This window comes from Myotis yumanensis, unplaced genomic scaffold (genome assembly GCF_028538775.1).
Source record: "Myotis yumanensis isolate MYYU_CA2020_CCGP unplaced genomic scaffold, mMyoYum1.0.hap1 SCAF_7, whole genome shotgun sequence".
Lineage (NCBI taxonomy): Eukaryota > Metazoa > Chordata > Mammalia > Chiroptera > Vespertilionidae > Myotis > Myotis yumanensis.
In genome coordinates, this window is record NW_027223758.1 from 12726406 (window position 1) to 12743696 (window position 17291).

General features: G+C 45.3%; 1 protein-coding gene, 1 long non-coding RNA gene and 3 other non-coding genes across 6 annotated transcripts in view; 1 reads left to right on the forward strand and 4 right to left on the reverse strand.

Moving 5' to 3' along the window:
* Positions 1-12336: 12336 nt before the first annotated feature.
* Positions 12337-15707, reverse strand: LOC139013638 (uncharacterized). Its single transcript, XR_011472095.1, has 5 exons — positions 15592-15707; positions 15152-15261; positions 13350-13464; positions 12958-13036; positions 12337-12467 (listed from the first exon to the last, which is right to left on the reverse strand). It is a non-coding gene; the product is annotated as an uncharacterized lncRNA (long non-coding RNA).
* Positions 13196-13288, reverse strand: LOC139014789 (small nucleolar SNORD12/SNORD106). The gene has a single exon (XR_011472335.1). It is a non-coding gene; the product is annotated as a small nucleolar SNORD12/SNORD106 (small nucleolar RNA).
* LOC139014791 (small nucleolar SNORD12/SNORD106) lies at positions 13543-13632 on the reverse strand. Its single transcript, XR_011472337.1, has one exon. It is a non-coding gene; the product is annotated as a small nucleolar SNORD12/SNORD106 (small nucleolar RNA).
* Positions 15337-15427, reverse strand: LOC139014790 (small nucleolar SNORD12/SNORD106). The gene has a single exon (XR_011472336.1). It is a non-coding gene; the product is annotated as a small nucleolar SNORD12/SNORD106 (small nucleolar RNA).
* Positions 15708-15874: 167 nt separating the features above from the next.
* The window catches only part of ZNFX1 (zinc finger NFX1-type containing 1), a 28379-nt gene continuing 26962 nt past the window's right edge, over positions 15875-17291 (forward strand). For both annotated transcript variants that reach the window (XM_070419786.1, XM_070419787.1), the window contains exon 1: positions 15875-16281. The gene's annotated coding sequence lies outside the window, so the exon portion shown is untranslated. The remainder of the gene's footprint in view (positions 16282-17291) is intronic.

Here is a 17291-nt window from a genome sequence, read left to right on the forward strand (position 1 = left end):
GCCTGGGAGCCAAGCTGTGTACCAGGCTCTGGTTGGGGCATAAGTATTAACCAAAGCTGAGTTCCTTTCATACACCTTCATTTTTTGCTGTATTCCTATCACCTTGACTGTCGTTTTCTGAATATTTCTCCTCAAATGAACTAATTTTTTTAATTCAAAAGGATTTATCTGTTACAAACCTACATCACTCAAGAGAATGAGAAGACAAGCCTCAGACTGGGAAATAGTATTTGCAAAAAACACATCTGATGATGGACTGTTATCCAAATTATACAAAGAACTCTTAAAAATCAACAGGAAAACAAGCACTCCAATTAAACAATGGGCCAAAGGCCTAAACAGACACCTTGCCAAAGAAGATACACAAATGGCAAGTAAACATAAAAAAAAGATGCTCCACATCATACGTCATCAGGGAAATGCAAAGTAAAATAATGAGATGCCACTCCCTGTGTATTAGAACTGCCAAAATCTAGGACACTGACAACAACAAGTGCTGGCGAGGAGGTGGAGCAACAGGAACTCATACATTGTTGGTGGGAATGCAAAGTGGTGCGGCCACTTTGGAAGGCAGTTTGGCAGTTTCCTATAAACCTAAATACACTCTTACATTACAATCCAGTAATTGTGCTTCTGGGTATTTATCCACATGAGTTGAAAACTTATCTATAATAATAAAAGGGTAGCCGAAACCGTTTGGCTCAGTGGATAGAGCGTCGGCCTGCGGACTGAAGGGTCCCGGGTTCGATTCCGGTCAAGGGCATGTACCTGGCTTGCGGGCACATCCCCAGTGGGGGGTGTGCAGGAGGCAGCTGATCGATGTTTCTCTCCCATCGATGTTTCTGACTATCTATCTCTCTCCCTTCCTCTCTGTGAAAAATCAATAAAAAAAATATATATATAATAATAATAATAATAATAATAATAAAAGGGTAATATGCCAATTACCCTTTCTGGACATCCTTCCTGACAAAGCCGGGGCTGGAGGGAAGCCAGCCCAGGTCCCGGGTGCCTGGGGGTGGCCGGAGGAGGGAAGCCCGGGTCCTGGGTGCCGGAGGGAAGCAGGTGCCGGCAGCCAGGGGAAGGAAGGCCTACTCTTGCACGAATTTTCGTGCATCGGGCCTCTAGTGTCTATATAAAACCCTGCACATGATGTTTATAGCAGCTTTGTTCATAATTGCCCAAACTTGAAAGCAACCAAGCTGCACCTAAGTGAATGGATAAAATGTGGTGCATCCAGACAATGGAATATAATTCAGCACTAAAGAGGAATAACCTATCAAGCCATGAAAACACACAGAAGAATCTTAAATACGTGTTATGAAGTGAAAGAATCTAATCTGCAAAGGCTACACACTGTGCAATTCCAGCTATAAAGCATTCTGTAAAAGGCAAAATCATGGAGACAGTAAAAAGATCAATGGTTTCCAGGGATTAAGGGGGAAGAAGGGATGAAAGTGGAGCACAGATTTTTAGGGCAGTGAAACTACGTTGTGTGATAATATAATGGTGCGTGTATGTCATTATACATTGTCCAAACCCATTGAATGTACAACACTAGAGTGAACTTTAATGAAAACTATGGACTTTGAGTGAGAATGTGTCCATGTAGGTTCATCAATTGTTAGAACGTTCCATTCTGGTGGAGGACAGGGGATATATGGGAACTCGGTACTTAATCCTCAATTTTACTGTGAATCTAAAACTGTTCTAAAAAATGAAGTCTAGCCGAAACCGGTTTGGCTCGGTGGATAGAGCGTCGGCCTGCGGACTGAGGGGTCCCGAGTTCGATTCCGGTCAAGGGCATATACCTGGGTTGCGGGCACATCCCCAGTGGGAGATGTGCAGGAGGCGGCTGATCGATGTTTCTCTCTCATCGATGTTTCTAGCTCTCTATCTCTCTCCCTTCCTCTCTGTGAAAAATCAATAAAATATATTTTAAAAAAAAATAATAAAAAATAAAAATAAATAAAAAATGAAGTCTATTTTTAAAAAGAAAGAAAATATATCACTCTTATAAATGCAAAGCCAATAATATTTTTATAAGTAAAAGAAGAAGGGAGGAAGGGTAGAAAGGCAGAGGATCTCTATATTTGATTTATCAATGTTTTAACTACCAAGAAAAAGTAAAGAAGAGAGACAGAAAAAGGAGAGAGAGAGAGAGAGAGAGAGAGAGAGACTCTATTGATGTAAGGATCAAGTAGGGACAGACAGCCGCTCCTGACCAGGACATGTCCCTGAGCAGTCCCCATGACAAGGCCCAGCAGCCTCCTGTAGGTTCCAGCCTCCTTTATCTGGTTTCTCTCTGTTAGTCCAGGTTTGAAGCCTCCAAATAACTGGTGACCCAGTTCCCAGAAAAACCTCCCTTGCTGTCCTTTTGTAAGGGCCCTGGGGGCTGTGGGGCTCTTGGCAGATGCCACAACCGTGGGCACAAAGAGCTTATTCTCCTCTTAGCAGGGAGAGGGAGGCCCGTCAGAATGCAGAGAGCTGTCCAGCTGAGGTTGGGCACCCCTCTCTCCATGGGACTCGGCTGCAGGGCACTGTTCTCTGGGTGGGGGCAGGATGCAGGTCAGTCTCCCTTCACTGTTCAGGTCTGTCTCTGATATGTATTGCTGCTTACTAAACCAGCCCAGAACTTAGAGGTTTAAACAATGATTTATTATTATCCCTCATAGTCCTATGGGTTGACTGGGCTCAGCTGGTGGTTCTGGCTTGGGGCTCTCGCATGCAGTTGCTGGCAGAAAGCAGCGGAGGCTGATGTCATCTCAAGGCTTCATTGGGCTGGTCATCCAAAGTGGCCTCTTCGCTCACCTATCTGCTGCCCCAGCTGAGATGGCTGGAACAGCCAGGGACTAGCTGGCCATCTTTTTCTCTCCATACAGTCTTTCCACGTGGCTAGGTTGGGCTTCCTCACATCATGTCAGCCTCAGAGCAATCAAACATCTTCGGTGGCAGCTGGCTTATCCCAGAGCAGTGTTCCAAAAGTCAAGGTGAAAGTTGCAGGGCTTCTTAGGACCTAGCTCAGAAGTCAGACACATCACTTCTGTTGCTACATTCTATTGGTTACACAGGGCCAGCCCAGACTGAAGGTGGGAGGGGCTACTCAAGGGTATGGTTCTTTTTTAAAAAAATATTTTTTTTATTGATTTCAGAGAGGAAGGAAGAGGGAGAGAGAGATAGAAACATCAATGATAAGAGAGAATCAGTGATCAGTTGTCTCCCGCATACCCCCCACTGGAAATTGAGCCCACACCCAGGCTTGTGCGCTTGACCAAAATTGAACCTGGGACCCTTCAGTCTGCAGGCCACTGAGAGAAACCATCTGGGGCAAGGGTATGGTTCCTGATGGGCCATCTTTGGAGGCCAGCCACACCTTAGTCTCTTTGAGTCTTCCTCAACTTCTGGCTTCAAATTAATGAAGTGCCCCCAAATTCAGACCTGGGTCTCTCCTCCCCCTGAGTGATCGCAGTCAGTCTAAACACCTCTATGCTGACAACTCTCATATTTACATCTCCAGCCTGGACTTCTCTGAAATCTAGACTCCAATCTCCAACTGCTACTCAATATCTCTCCTTGGATGTCTCACAGAGACCACAGCGTTAGCAGCTCTAAAACCCCCTCCCACCCCCTGCTCTCAAGAACTTCACAAAAGGATTTATATGGATAGCTAACAATTGCACATAAAAGGATACTCAATATCATCAGTCATAAGAAAAATACAAGTTAAAATCACAGTGAGATACCACTACACATCCATTAGAGTGCCTACGATTAGAAAGACTGATCACAAGCGTTGGTGAGAATGTGGAGCAACAGGAACTCTCATTCGCTGGTGAGAGGGATACAAAATGTGGCCAACCAGCTGTAACCGGTTTGGCTCAGTGGATAGAGTGTCGGCCTGCGGACTGAAGGGTCCCAGGTTCAATTCCGGTCAAGGGCATGTACCTGGGTTGCGGGCACATCCCCAGTGGGGGGTGTGCAGGAGGCAGCTGATCGATGTTTCTAACTCTCTATCCCTCTCTCTTCCTTTCTGTAAATAAATAAATAAATATTAATAAAATATATTTTTAAAAAAATGTGGCAAACCAGTTTCTCAAAAAGTTAAACACAGGCATGACCCAGCTACTCCACGCCTGGGCATTTACCCAAGAAAAACTAAAACATTTGTCCCACAGAAACTCAGACACACAAATTTCCCAATAGCTTCATTTGCAATCACCAGAAACTAGAGACAACCTAAAAAGCTCATCAATAAGTGAATGGATAAACAAATCCTGGTCCCTCCAAACAAAGAGATACTACAAAGTAATAAAAAAGAACAAATTATTGATACCTGAGACATCGGTGGATATCAAAATCATTATATTGAGTCAAAGAAGCCAGCAACCACACCCAAAAAATGAGTACATACTGTCTAATTCCACTTATATACTGGTACATTATAGAAAGTGGAAACTAATTTATAGTGACAGAAATAGGTCAGTGGTAGAAGGGAAGGAAAGAGAGGGAATTCCAAAAGGGCTCAGGGATGGATGATGGATTTGGGGGTGATGGGTATAGTCACTATCATAATTGTGGTGAAGGTTGAATGCAGCAGTTCTCAACCTGTGGGTCGCGACCCCTTTGGCGGTCGAACGACCCTTTCACAGGGGTTACCTAAGACCATCCTGCATATCAGATACTTACATTATGATTCATAACAGTAGCAACATTACAGTTATGAAGTAGCAACGAAAATAATTTTGTGGTTGGGTCACAACATGAGGAACTGTATTTAAAGGGCCAGAAGGTTGAGAACCACTGGTTTAATGGGTGTATACATATGTCAAAACTAATCTAACTATACACCTTAAATATGTTCCGTATGATGTACTTCAATTATACCTCAATAAAGTTGGGGAAAAAATGAATCAAAAGAAAAAAATCAAAGAACAACAACAACAACAAAAGACACATGTTTGGAAGAATACACACCAAACTGTTAACAGGGCATGGAAAGCAGGGCAGGATCTATCACCTGTTACCTTACTGCAGCTTCCTAGTTTAAATCATTTACAAGCATATATTCCTTTCAAGCTTAAGAGAAAGCACAATACATTTTTTTGCCCCCCAGCCTCTGCCCAGCCCTCAGGAGATCTGTCACATGCCCCCAAACAGACCAGGTTGCTCTGCCAAACAATGACACCTTCTGGATTTGAGCCAAGGATTTCTGGGGCAAATTCCCATCCGGAGACAATGACAACCGTGCTCCTTCAGAACAGGGACTTTATTTACACCTTATGTCTACATTCCAGACTGGGGCCCACAGTCAGGGGATGATTGCCCAGGAAGATAATGGACTCATTAATCTCTACCCAAGACTGGACTCCCCTTGCCAACTTCCCATCTGGGTAATTAAACCAGCTGGCAACCCCATATCAGCCTCCAGGGCGTCTGCAGGGCCAAGGGACTGGGCACCTCTGGAAGGCACACTTGGCTTCTCCAGAGGGGCCGTTTCCTGGGTGACTTTAGGACAAGCAAGCTGAGCCCAGACTGGGGTCTTGACTTGGCTAGACCCAAGACTCAGGCAAACATGGACCTCTTGGCACATCAGGGAGAGGGTTGGGAAGAGCTGTCTGAGCTTCTGCAATGTGTGGTTGCCCATGTGTGTGCTCTTATTTTTCCTAACCTCACCCTAAACCTTGGTTCCTTGAGTGCCTCAGGAGTTGGCTACCCTGCAGCTCATCCACCTCTCCCCACAACCTCCTTTCTTCCTTGATAACAGCACCAAGATGTTTCAGGGGAATACCACCTCGCCCTGAGCCCAGACGGTAAATTTTTTTGACGCCTGATTCAGTGGAAGGTGGTGCCTGCTCATCGGCTATAGGAGTGTCTATGTGAGGAAGCATAAGTAGCTGAAATTGGAGTATCACTTGAACTTAAACTTTTTGGTGTGAAGAATTAACTTGGCGCCCTAGCCAGTTTGACTCAGTGGGTAGAGCACCAGCCTGTGGACTGAAGGGTTCCAGGTTCAATTCTGGTCAAGGGCACATGCCTGGGTTGTGGGCTTGATGCCTGTGTGGGGCGTGCAAGAGGCAGCCGATCAATGATTCTCTCTTATCATTGATGCTTTCCTCTCCCTCTCCTTCTTCCTTCCTCTCTGAAATCAATAAAAATACATATATTTTAAAAAGAATTCATTGGCAACATGCAGCTTCTTTTTAAAATTTTATATATTTTTTTATATTTATGTATTTATTTACTATTCCCATTCCCCTTCCCCCTCCCCTTTGGCAACCATCAGCTCATTCTCTATATCTATGGATCTGTTCCTGTCTTGTTAAGTTTTTTTTTTTTTTTTAGATTCCACATGTGAGATCATACAGTATTTGCCTTTCTCTGTCTGACTTATTTCACTCAGCATAATGCCCTCTAGGCCTATCCATATGATTGCAAATGGCAAGATTTTGTTCTTTTTTATTGTTGAATAATATTCCATTGTATATGTATACCACATCTTCTTTATCCATTCATCTGTTGATGGACATCTAAGTTGCTTACATAACATGACTATTACTAGTAATGCTGTAAGGTAAATCTTGATAGGGCTTAATCCTCACTACCCTGCAGAGCCTGGTTCAGCAGCAGCATCCCCGGGGAGCTTGTTAGAAATGCTGAATCTCAGACCCCACCCAGCTTCTTGAACCAGAATCTTCGTTTCAACAAGAGCTCTGGTGATTTGAATACGTACATTCATTCTCAATCTTGGCTGGACACCAGAAGCTCCTGGAGAGTTTTTTCTAATACTAATGCCTGGGATCCTCTGCTGATATTTTGATTCAATTGATCTGAAATATGATCTGGACAGCAGTATTTTTTTTTACAGTATAACATATATTTAGTAAAGTGCTCTAACTTTAGATGGATAGCTTGGTATTTTTTACACCTATGTAACCAGCACCCAGGTAGTAACAGAGACCATTTGTATCACCCCAGAAGGTTCACTCTTGACCCTTCAAAGTAGGGTGTCCAGGAATAAGGGGTTTTTCCAGGACATGGGACCTTTAGTACTAAAACTGAGGTCACCCTGCTTCAAGGTCTACATTCCAGCCCACCTCCAGGTAAACACTGTGCCAATTTCTATCTACTGGTAATTTTAAGAGTTGTCCAGATGACTCTAAAGGGCAGACTCCGGTGTGTATCAGAATCACCCGCCAGGAAGCCTCATGAAAATAGCTGAGCCTCACCCCTAGGCTTTCTAATTCAGTAGATCTGGGGTGGAGCCCAAAAATTTGCATTTCTAACAAGTTTCCCAGGTGCTGCTGGTGCTGCTTGTCTGTCTTCTCTCTGTATCTTAAATAATGCCTTTGTATCTTAAATAATGTTTTTAAAAATATATTTTTGATTTCAGAGAGAAAGGGAGAGGGAGAGAGAGATAGAAACATCAATGATGAGAAAGAATCATTGATCGGCTGCCTCCTGCATGCCCCACACTGGGGATTGAGCTCGCAAACCCAGGCATGTGCCCTGACCAGGAAATCAACCCGTGATCTCCTGGTTCAAAGGTTGATGCTCAACCACTGAGCCATGCTGGCCAGGCTTAAATAATGTTGTTGTTTTTTAAAATATATTTTATTGATTTTTTACAGAGAGGAAGGGAGAGGGATAGAGAGTTAGAAACATGGATCAGCTGCCTCCTGCACACCCCCCACTGGGGATGTGCCCGCAACCAAGGTACATGCCCTTGATTGGAATCGAACCTGGGACCCTTCAGTCCGCAGGCCGACGCTCTATCCACTGAGCCAAACTGGTTAGGGCTTAAATAATGTTTTTTAAGGACAGGACTAACTCAGTAGGCAATCAGTATCTGTGTGATTTCTTGTGCAGCTAGCCATAGTCATAGAAAAAAGACAGATGCCTGATAAAACTGGAATTTTCTTAGCTGCTTTTGGACACCATCCAAACCCAGCCTGGCACCCTTGGACACACAGGAAAATGTTATTTTTCACCATTTCCTGTCAAATGTCCAGCTCGCTCCACTGGTAAATGATGAAGGTCAGGGTGGATCCTGGTTCCTGGCCTTCTCTGCATGGTTAACTTTCCAGCTCAATTTCCCTCCCAGCAGAGAGAGAGTCTGGGAATTGGAGCCTCCATGAGCTACAGACAAGGAAAATTCCTCCTAGTTAGAAGGCACTGTAACCTAATCTTAGAGTGATATTCCATCACTTTTGCCATATTCTATTCATTAGAATCAAGTCACACTCAAGAGGAGGGGATCAACCCTAGCCAGGTAGCTCAGTTAAGTACAGCATCGTCCTGCTACACCAAGGTTACAGGTTCGATCTCCCGTTAGGGCACATACCAGAAGCAACCAATGACTGCATAAATAAGTGGAACAAATCTCTCTCTCTCAAATCAATACACTTAAAAAAAAAAGAAGAAGAAGAAGGGATCCAGCCACCGTGGCTCAGTAGTTGAGCATCGACCTATGGACCAGGAGGTCCCGGTTCAATTCCCAGACAGAGCACATGTCCGGGTTGTGGGCTCAATCCCCAGTGTGGGGCATGTGGGAGGCAGACGGTCAGTGACTCTCTCTCTTCGATGTTGCTCTCTCTCCCCTCTCTGAAATCAATAAAAATACTTTAAAAAAAAAAAGACAGAGAGGAGGGGATTAGAAAAGAATGTGACTACCAAGAGGCAAGGATCATTGGGAATTAATGTAGAAGCTGCCTAGCATGCCACATTTTGCACCAGAGCTCAGAACTCCAAAATCCATCCTATATAATAAAAGCTAAGTGTCAGGTCGTCCATTCAACCAATCAAAGCATAATATGCTAATGATATGCTAAGGTCACTCAACTGCTCGCTATGATGTGCACTGACCACCAGGGGGCAGACAATCGACCAGTCGCTATGACATGCACTGACCACTATGGGGCAGACACTCCAACTGGTAGGTTAACTTGCTGCTGGGGTCTGGCCGATCAGGACTGAGTGAGAAGGGCCAGACATGCCCTGGAGCCCTCCCGCAGTCCCTCCCCAGCTGGCCAACCTCCTGCGTCCCTCCCTGGCACCAATCGTGCACTGGTGGGGTCCCTCGGCCTGGCCTGCACCCTCTCGCAATCCAGGATACGTTGGGGGATGTCAGAGAGCCAGTTTTGGCCCCATCCCGCAGGCATAAAAGGCTAATATGCAAATCGACCGAATAGTGAAATGACCAGTCGCTATGATGTGCACTGACCATCAGGGGGCTGATGCTCAACGCAGGAGCTGCCCCCTGGTGGTCAGTACACTCCCACAGGGGGAGCGCTGCTCAGCCAGAAGCTGGGCTCACAGCTGGCAAGCACAGCTGCAGTGGCAGGAGCCTCTCCCACCTCCGTGGCAGTGCTAAGGATGTCCGACTGCCGGCATAGGCCCGCTGGACGAAGCCATCAGTTGGACATCCCCTGAGGGCTCCCAGACTGCAAGAGGGTGCAGGCCGGGCTGAGGGGCCCCCCACCGAGTGCACAAATTTTGTGCATCAGGCCTCTAGTTTTATAATAAAAGCAACTACTGTTATTAAGTCTTTAAGTGCCAGAGGTTTACATATATTGTTGCATACAGTTCTTACAACAACCCTATGAATTAGGTACAATTAGCATTATCCCATTTTTCTATTAGAAAATCGGCACAAAGAAGTTATGTAACTTTTCCAAGTCACCCAGCTAGTAAATGCCAGAGCCAGGAACACTGACTAATATTTGCACAGGACTTGAGAATTACAAACCAGTTTCTTTTATCCTCCCAACACTGTGCGTTAGAGATCCTAAGTTACTTTTCTACCCATAAGAAAACTAAAGCTTAGAAATAAAAATGATAGATTATTTTGTGAGTATTTGCCACATTCTAGCCATCTTTTTAGTGATTTACATCCATTGCTTGACTTACACTACTGCTAAACTACCAGGCACTACTATTTAGAGATTTAGGATAAAAAATTACTTAAACAATCCAGTGCTCCTGTAGGGATGGTTTCTTTAGCATCTCCTTTAGGTTAGGCGCATCTCACCCAAACTCTTTTGCATCAAGAGTTATTAAGAGCTTGGGATTTGGCGTCAGATAATGTATTGCTTGGACAAATAATATTAGGCTGAGGCCTTTTCTCCGACCTCAGCTGAGTTCCATCACTGGCCAGCTTTTCCAATAATAATCAGCAAATTAGAAGATTTTCACTTGGGAGAACTTCTCAACCTAGGTTTTCATTTGCTTAATTAGGGACTCAGCATATGGAAGATATAAAAGGGGGAAGGGAGGCAGGAGAAAAAAAAAAACACAATTATTTTAAATGGATCTAAAAAGAAAGAGAACTCAATTTTTTCACTTTTTCTAGATTTTAAAAAAACCCCTAGTGGCAGCACCCCATGGTTAAATTTAATAAGCTTGACATTAAATTGCCAACTCCAATAATCATTCTATTTTGCTAACATCTTTGGTGGCCATTAAGTGTTTGTCCATTTGGTAGTTTTTTTCTGAGCATCTTTATTGAGATTTTATGCCATATATATGTGTGTGTGTGTGTGTGTATATATATATATATATATATATATTTGTTAAAACATATTTCTTTATTGATTTCAGAGGGAGAAATAAACATCAATGATGAGAGAGGATCATTGATTCGCTGCCTCCTGCACATCCCCTACTGGGGATTGAGCCTGCAACTCAGGCATGTGCCCTTGGCTGGAATCGAACCTGGGACCCCTCAGTCAGCAGGCTAATACTCTATCCACTGAGCCAAGTTGGCTAGGGCCATGCCAGATATTTTTCATACTGAATTTTTGCAGCCATCCAGTGAGACTCATTTCTTATGAGTTCCATTTTACAGGTAAGAAAACTGAGGCAAGGAAAAATTACATGATTTTCCAAGGTCACACAGTTGGGAAGTGATTGTTCCTCAGGATGGGATGCCAAATATACCTTAAGCCATGAACAGGTGAGGCAAACACTCTTCTTCCTGAAGAGTCATGTTAGTAGACTCATGAGTAAAAACCAGAGGGGACCAGCTCTAAGAGGAGTTACTTGAGTGAAATTCTTGTGAGTCACAGAAAGTTACTTTTAATGTTAACACTATAGAAATTGCTCATTCCATATTACCAGAGTTTATTGTTGCCCTTGAACATTTTTTTAAGAAATTGTGATAAAAATACACACAATCGCCCTGACTGGTTTGGCTCAGTGGCTAGAGCGTCAGCCTGCAGACTGAAAGGTCCCAGGTTCGATTCCAGTCAAGGGCATGTACCTCGGTTGCAGGGACATGCCCAATAGGGGCTGTGCAGGAGGCAGCTGATCAATGATTCTCTCATCAATGTTTCCCTCTATCCCTCTCTCTGTAAAAAAATCAATATTTTTTAAAAAAATGTTACTATTTTAACCTGTATAGTCCAGTGAGTTGTTATGCAACCAATTTCCAGAACTTTCTTGTAAAATTGAAACTCTACCCATTGAACTCTCCATTTTCTCATTCCTTCCCCACTCCAGGGGCAACCACCTATTTTTAACTGTTTCTAGTTTGACTACTCTTAGGTACCTCATATAAGTGGAATCATACTTTCTTTTGTGACTGGCTGACTTTAAGGATATCTTTAAGGCTATCCAAGTCTTAGCAGGGAATCATACTTTAGAACATATATACACAATGTGACAATAACCCCTCCCCCGCAAAAAAACCTCATGCTATTACTTTCCAGTGGTTCTCAAACTTCCTAATGCCGCGACCCTTTAATAGTTGTTGTTGTGGCGACCCCCCAATTTCATTGTTACAAATTGAACATAACTAAAGCATAGTGATTAATCACAAAAACAATGTTTTCCAATGGTCTTAGGCGACCCCCGTGAAGGGGTCGCGACCCACAGGTTGAGAACCACTGCTTTACACACACCCCCTATAGTTCTGGCTATCTCCGATGATATTCCCCACCACTGTAAGTTTTGCCTTTCCCAGAATGTCAAGGTAATGAGCATGCAAGCATTTGAGACTGGCTTCCTCCCTCAGGGTAATGTGTTTGCAAATGTATCAAGTTGTCCCATGTAACCAGTTCATTCCTATATACAGATGAAGATAGCCATTACTAATTGAACACTTAACCCATGCCAAGTGCTACACTAAGCATTTCGAGATCTCATTTGATCCTCACAGTACAAGAGTAAGGGAATCTCATACCCACTTTATAGATGAATTTTCTATAAATACTAAAAACTTAAATGCCTGCATAAGTGTACAGGTGTGGGATTTGCCACCTACCACTGTGAAGACTGTAGAGATTTAGTCACTACCCTTGTTCAGTGCTTCTTAATCCCCAATGACCAAATCCAAGAGCATTTTGATTTAAAAAACTTTTTATTTTCCTTCTCCAGATAGGAAGCCTACAAAATTTATTATGTTTTATCAGGAAAATACAGGGTCAGTCTTCCCCAAGAGGCCTTGTATTTCAAACTCCATGGGCCAGAAACTAGAAAAAAGAGAGATTACAATCAGTAGTTAATTCTGAAGTGCTACTTATGTGGGATTTAGGAGTATATCTGATTAAAACTCTAGGAATCAGATGGAACAGACGTACAATTACCAAGATTTCCTATCTCTTGAGATGACCTGTCTCTCCTGCACCTCAATGAAGTCTATATTATAACTATGTCAAAATGTTCAACCTCAGACATGTAATACATGGCAAAAACTGCAGACAGCAAACATTTTATATTTAATGAGTGATTATGGATAAAGGGGGTGTTACTGTTTGAAAATGGGGACAGAAGGCAGACCTAGTAGTACCAATAGGTCAATAGTCTTCTATTGAGGACTTTATTCTCCACTCTTGTTTTATATGCCCAACTTGAAACTGGGTCCCCAGGTTAGTCCCAAGTGAGGAAACTCAACACTCCTCTACACTAGCACATTTAATAGTCATTTCATTAGGGGGTTGATACCATTTGCAGAAACCTTACCTGCTACTGGATAGACTGAACCAAGCCAAGAAGATCCAACTATAATCAATCTTTCTGACCAATGGCACAGGGTTCCGACCTGCATGAAGTTAAAAGATGAAGCAAATATAAATGACCTGAATATGCTTCGAGAAAAACAAAAAACACTCCATAGAGCCCAATCCCCACTTAAAAAAAAAAAAAAAAATCACACCCACATATAGAAAGTAGTCTGGAAAACTGGGCTCAAAGTTCTCGGGCCAATGCATCAGACAAAAACTGGCAAATAGTTTAGTTAGATCAACAGGGTCGATCTGATGGGGAAAAAAGTTATGTCATCAGCTGCAATGGCCATAGTTGAGCCACAGAAAAGAGCAAAGGGGATAGCCACTCAAAAGGAAAGCAGTTACTACCTCCTCCATTCTCCGGATTCTATGTCTATTCAGCCATGTGAGCAGGGGCACTTCATTTCCCCATGCCTGGATTTATCTTGATCCACTCAAAGTCTGCTTTCTGCCAACAGTAAACCTGGGGAAAAACATGGAACATGAGGGCCACCCAATCAACTAAATGCCCAAGGAAGCAGGGGATTAAAGAGCTGCTCAAACTGGCATATCAGATAAAACTGGCTTAGAGAAGCTGTATCACCACGGTCGATCTGCCGGGGAAAAAAGTTCAGTCATCATATATGCCAGTAGAAAGCTCTGGGACTCTATAGAAAGCCCTGAACCAGGAATAAGATTTTGTTGGTTTACTTCTGCACTTAAAAAAAAATTGATGCAATATTTGAGCACGTGTCCCATTTGTTGGAAATAAGAAAACAGCAGCTAAGATAAACATACCTTCTGAACTTATATATTTGATACAGGCCTGTGTGACTGGAAAGACTTGGCTTTTGTGCACAGGGTTTTGACCAAGTCTCACTAAAAACCTGGGAACATCAAGGTTTAAGAAAAACATGTTCCCGAAAAAGTCCTGCCCTTAGGGGCATCAATCCTGGACTCAAGAGGTAGGCACATGGGAATTGGTGGCCGATTGATTCCTGGTCAGGGAACATGCTCAGGTTGCAGACTTAATCCTCACTAGGGGCGTCCAGGAAGCAGCCAACTTCCCCCTCTCAAAAATCAATACAAACATTTAAAAAAAAAAATAATCCCTCACTGTTAGCTTGTTCCCCGAATACCATCTCTATGGGCTGTTCTTGTGTTTCTGCACTTAGCCTTTGTTCAGTCCTAGAGATTTGTCATCTCATTTAACTCAAACGCAACGATTTTCAACCGGTATGCCAAAGGAATTTCTAAGATAGGTTCCATTCCGACAAGGGCACATGCCCGGGTTGCAGGCTTGATCCCCAGTAGGGGGCGTGCAGGAGGCAACCAATCAATGAGTCATCACTGATGTTTCTATCTCTTTCCTGCTCCCTTCCTGATATCGGTTAAAAAAAAAAAAAAAAGACAAGAGCAAAGAACAATAGCTGTCCTGTGACTGAATCAAAATTAGACCTATTTTGTTCAAATGAAAAAATTTTTGATGTGCCGCAAAATTTTAAGAACTAGTTTATGTGTGCCAGCAAGATTAAAAAGCTTGAAAATCGCTGCTCTAATGTATAAAGTTGCAAAACTGCCAATCTAAATCCACTGAGATTTTGCTTCCCTGGCATACCTTTGGCTCAAACTCAAATGCTCTAGAGCAGTGGTTCTCAACCTTCCCAATGCCGCGACCGTTTAATACAGTTCCTCATGTTGTGGTGACCCCCAACCATAAAATTATTTTCGTTGCTACTTCAAAGCTGAAATTTTGCTACTGTTATGAATCGTAATGTAAGTACCTGATATGCAGGATGTATTTTCATTTACAAATTGAACATAATTAAAGCATAGTGATTAATCACAAAAACAATATGTAATTATGTTTTCCGATGGTCTTAGGCGACCTCTGTGAAAGGGTCGTTCGACTCCCAAAGGGGTCGCGACCCACAGGTTGAGAACCGATGCACTAGAGGTTTACCACAACTGTAAATCTGTTTCTTCAGCAACACAGGCCTTATAGTTACATTTTTAGGATTATAATAAAGCATTCAGAGCCCTTTAAAGAATACCTAATACACGCTGAGTACAAATTAGCTTTGGTTAATTCATTTCCCAGTTCCGCTAGCAAAGGAAGCAGCTCCCGAGAGCACGTGGTTCCTACAGCAGGCCAGGGGACAAATGCTTACCCCAGGGGTCAGGAGGCCAAAGGTTCTCGATGTCTACACGGGGTTCCTTTGGAGGCCGCGCAACGACCCTTTCCTTCCAGATCCATTCTGTACCTTTGGATCACGCTAACCTGCGAGACAACAGAGAAAGGGCATCAGTCGCCATCTTCCCACAGTAGAAAAAGAACATGGCCGGGCCTCTTGAGGCCGGTGTATCAGAACCAACTGGCAAGTATTCAAAGACATCAACATGGTCGATTAGATGGGGAAAAAAGTAAAGTCATCATTTTCACCAGCCAATGACTCCTCAGGTCCGTGCGTGGGTCTTTCCAGCCCTAAGTGATCTCACCCACGGCCCTAGGCCTATTAGGATCAGGGCAAGAGGAGCCACGATCAGGGGAGATGGAAAGGGAAAGGGAGGAACGGAGATATCGAAGGGAAAACAGTAGATCTCAACTCACCATACACAGTAGTAACCCCGAGTTCCCGAGGCGGGATGACATCGGATGAGGATGACGCACGGAACCAAAGCTGCTGAATAGAAGGCGAGGTGGATGCAAAAGAACGTGCGAGTCCGGGATCTCTCTTATATAACCAGAGGGGGCTTTTGCGCCTGCGCACTGGCGCCGGGGTGCTTCCGGTTCCCGGCGCAGCATGGGAAATGTAGTCTCTGACTATACCTAATGGTAGTCCAGGCCGCTCTAGCTCCGCCCTCTTCCCCATACACATTGGACCGCCCGGACTCTTACGCCTCGCCGCCATGTCGCGCCTCAAGCGCATTAAGAAGTCGCTGGGTTCCCCCCTCTTTCGCGGCCGGCTGAGGCTTTCAAAGGCCTGGTGCACTGTTAACCCGCTTCCGGCAGTCTCCTCCCCTCAGCCGCGCCCGGCCCCGGCGCGGCGGGGAGCTGAGGCGACGCCCGCCCGCCCCTGCTGTGCCTGAGGGCGGGGGAGCGGGCAGTGCCAGAGCCGCTCCTCCTCCTCCTTCTCCTGGTCCTCGCGTCAGCCCGCCCGGCCTCCCCCTTCCTCCACCCCGTGTTTGTGAGGAAAGGAAACCGAAAGCGCAGCGCCGGGCGGAGTCGCAGACCTGCCAGGGTCCGAACTCCAGCACCAGACCGCGGCGGCGGCGGCGGCGAGAGGACGGGCTGTAGCGGGTGAGTGACCCCTGACCCGCGACCCGCGGCGCCCGCCGGGGCCACCCCGCCGCCGCCTCAGACCCTGGCGCCCCCGTTTCCCCTCTCAGCACCTGTCACTTCCCTGATCCCCCTTCCTCGGCGCCCCTGTCTGTCACTTCCATCACCCTCCTCAGCGCCCCCATCTTCCACCTCAGAGTCCCTGTCCCTTCTCCTCAGCTTCCCCGTCACCTCCATCCCCCGCCTCAGCCCCACGTCGGCCCCCTTTCACCTCCTCTGCCCCCAGCGCCTCCATTAACCACCCAGTGCCCTCCGTCACGGCCTCCCACCCCCATCTCTGCCTACCACCCCCTTCATCTTCCTCAGGCCTCACCAGGTCCGCCCCCCATCCTCTACCAAGCACCCTCCACATCTGTACACCCCACCCCTGTTTCCAGGTCCCCCATCACTCCAGCAGGCACCCCCAACTGAGCTCAGCCCCCCTTCTTCCTGCGGCCCCATACTCGCCCACCTCGCCTGCCACTCCCTGCTTCAGCCCTGCCATGGCACCTTCCTCAGCCACCACACAGCCCTGGCTCTCCCTGACCCCATATTCCCGCCGGGACGAGGTGGGCCCCGGTGGCCCTGGAGACACCACCACCACCAGCACCCCCAACCCCGCTCTGGCCCCTTGTTTCAGCCTCTTTCACCCGCCCTGGCGATGACCCTTCTATCAGTTGGTCCCTGTACCAGCTTGGCCATCACTGAGTTCCTTCTTCCTGCCCTTGAGGCCTGGACTCCCAAAGAAACCCACTGAGGTCTGCCTTTCTCCTAGCATTTCCTGTTTCTGTCTGCTCCTCCCTCTCCTTGCCTTTCTTTTTTTCTCTTTTCTTTCATTTCTTTTATCCCAGAAAATTTCTGAGTTTCTATTTTAGTATTTTTTTTTCCAACAAGAGGAAGAAAGCATTTTCCCCTCAGACAGCTTTTTTAAAATGGAAAGTAAACTCTAAATATTGAACCTGCGTCACGAGAGCCAGGTTTGATGTGATGAA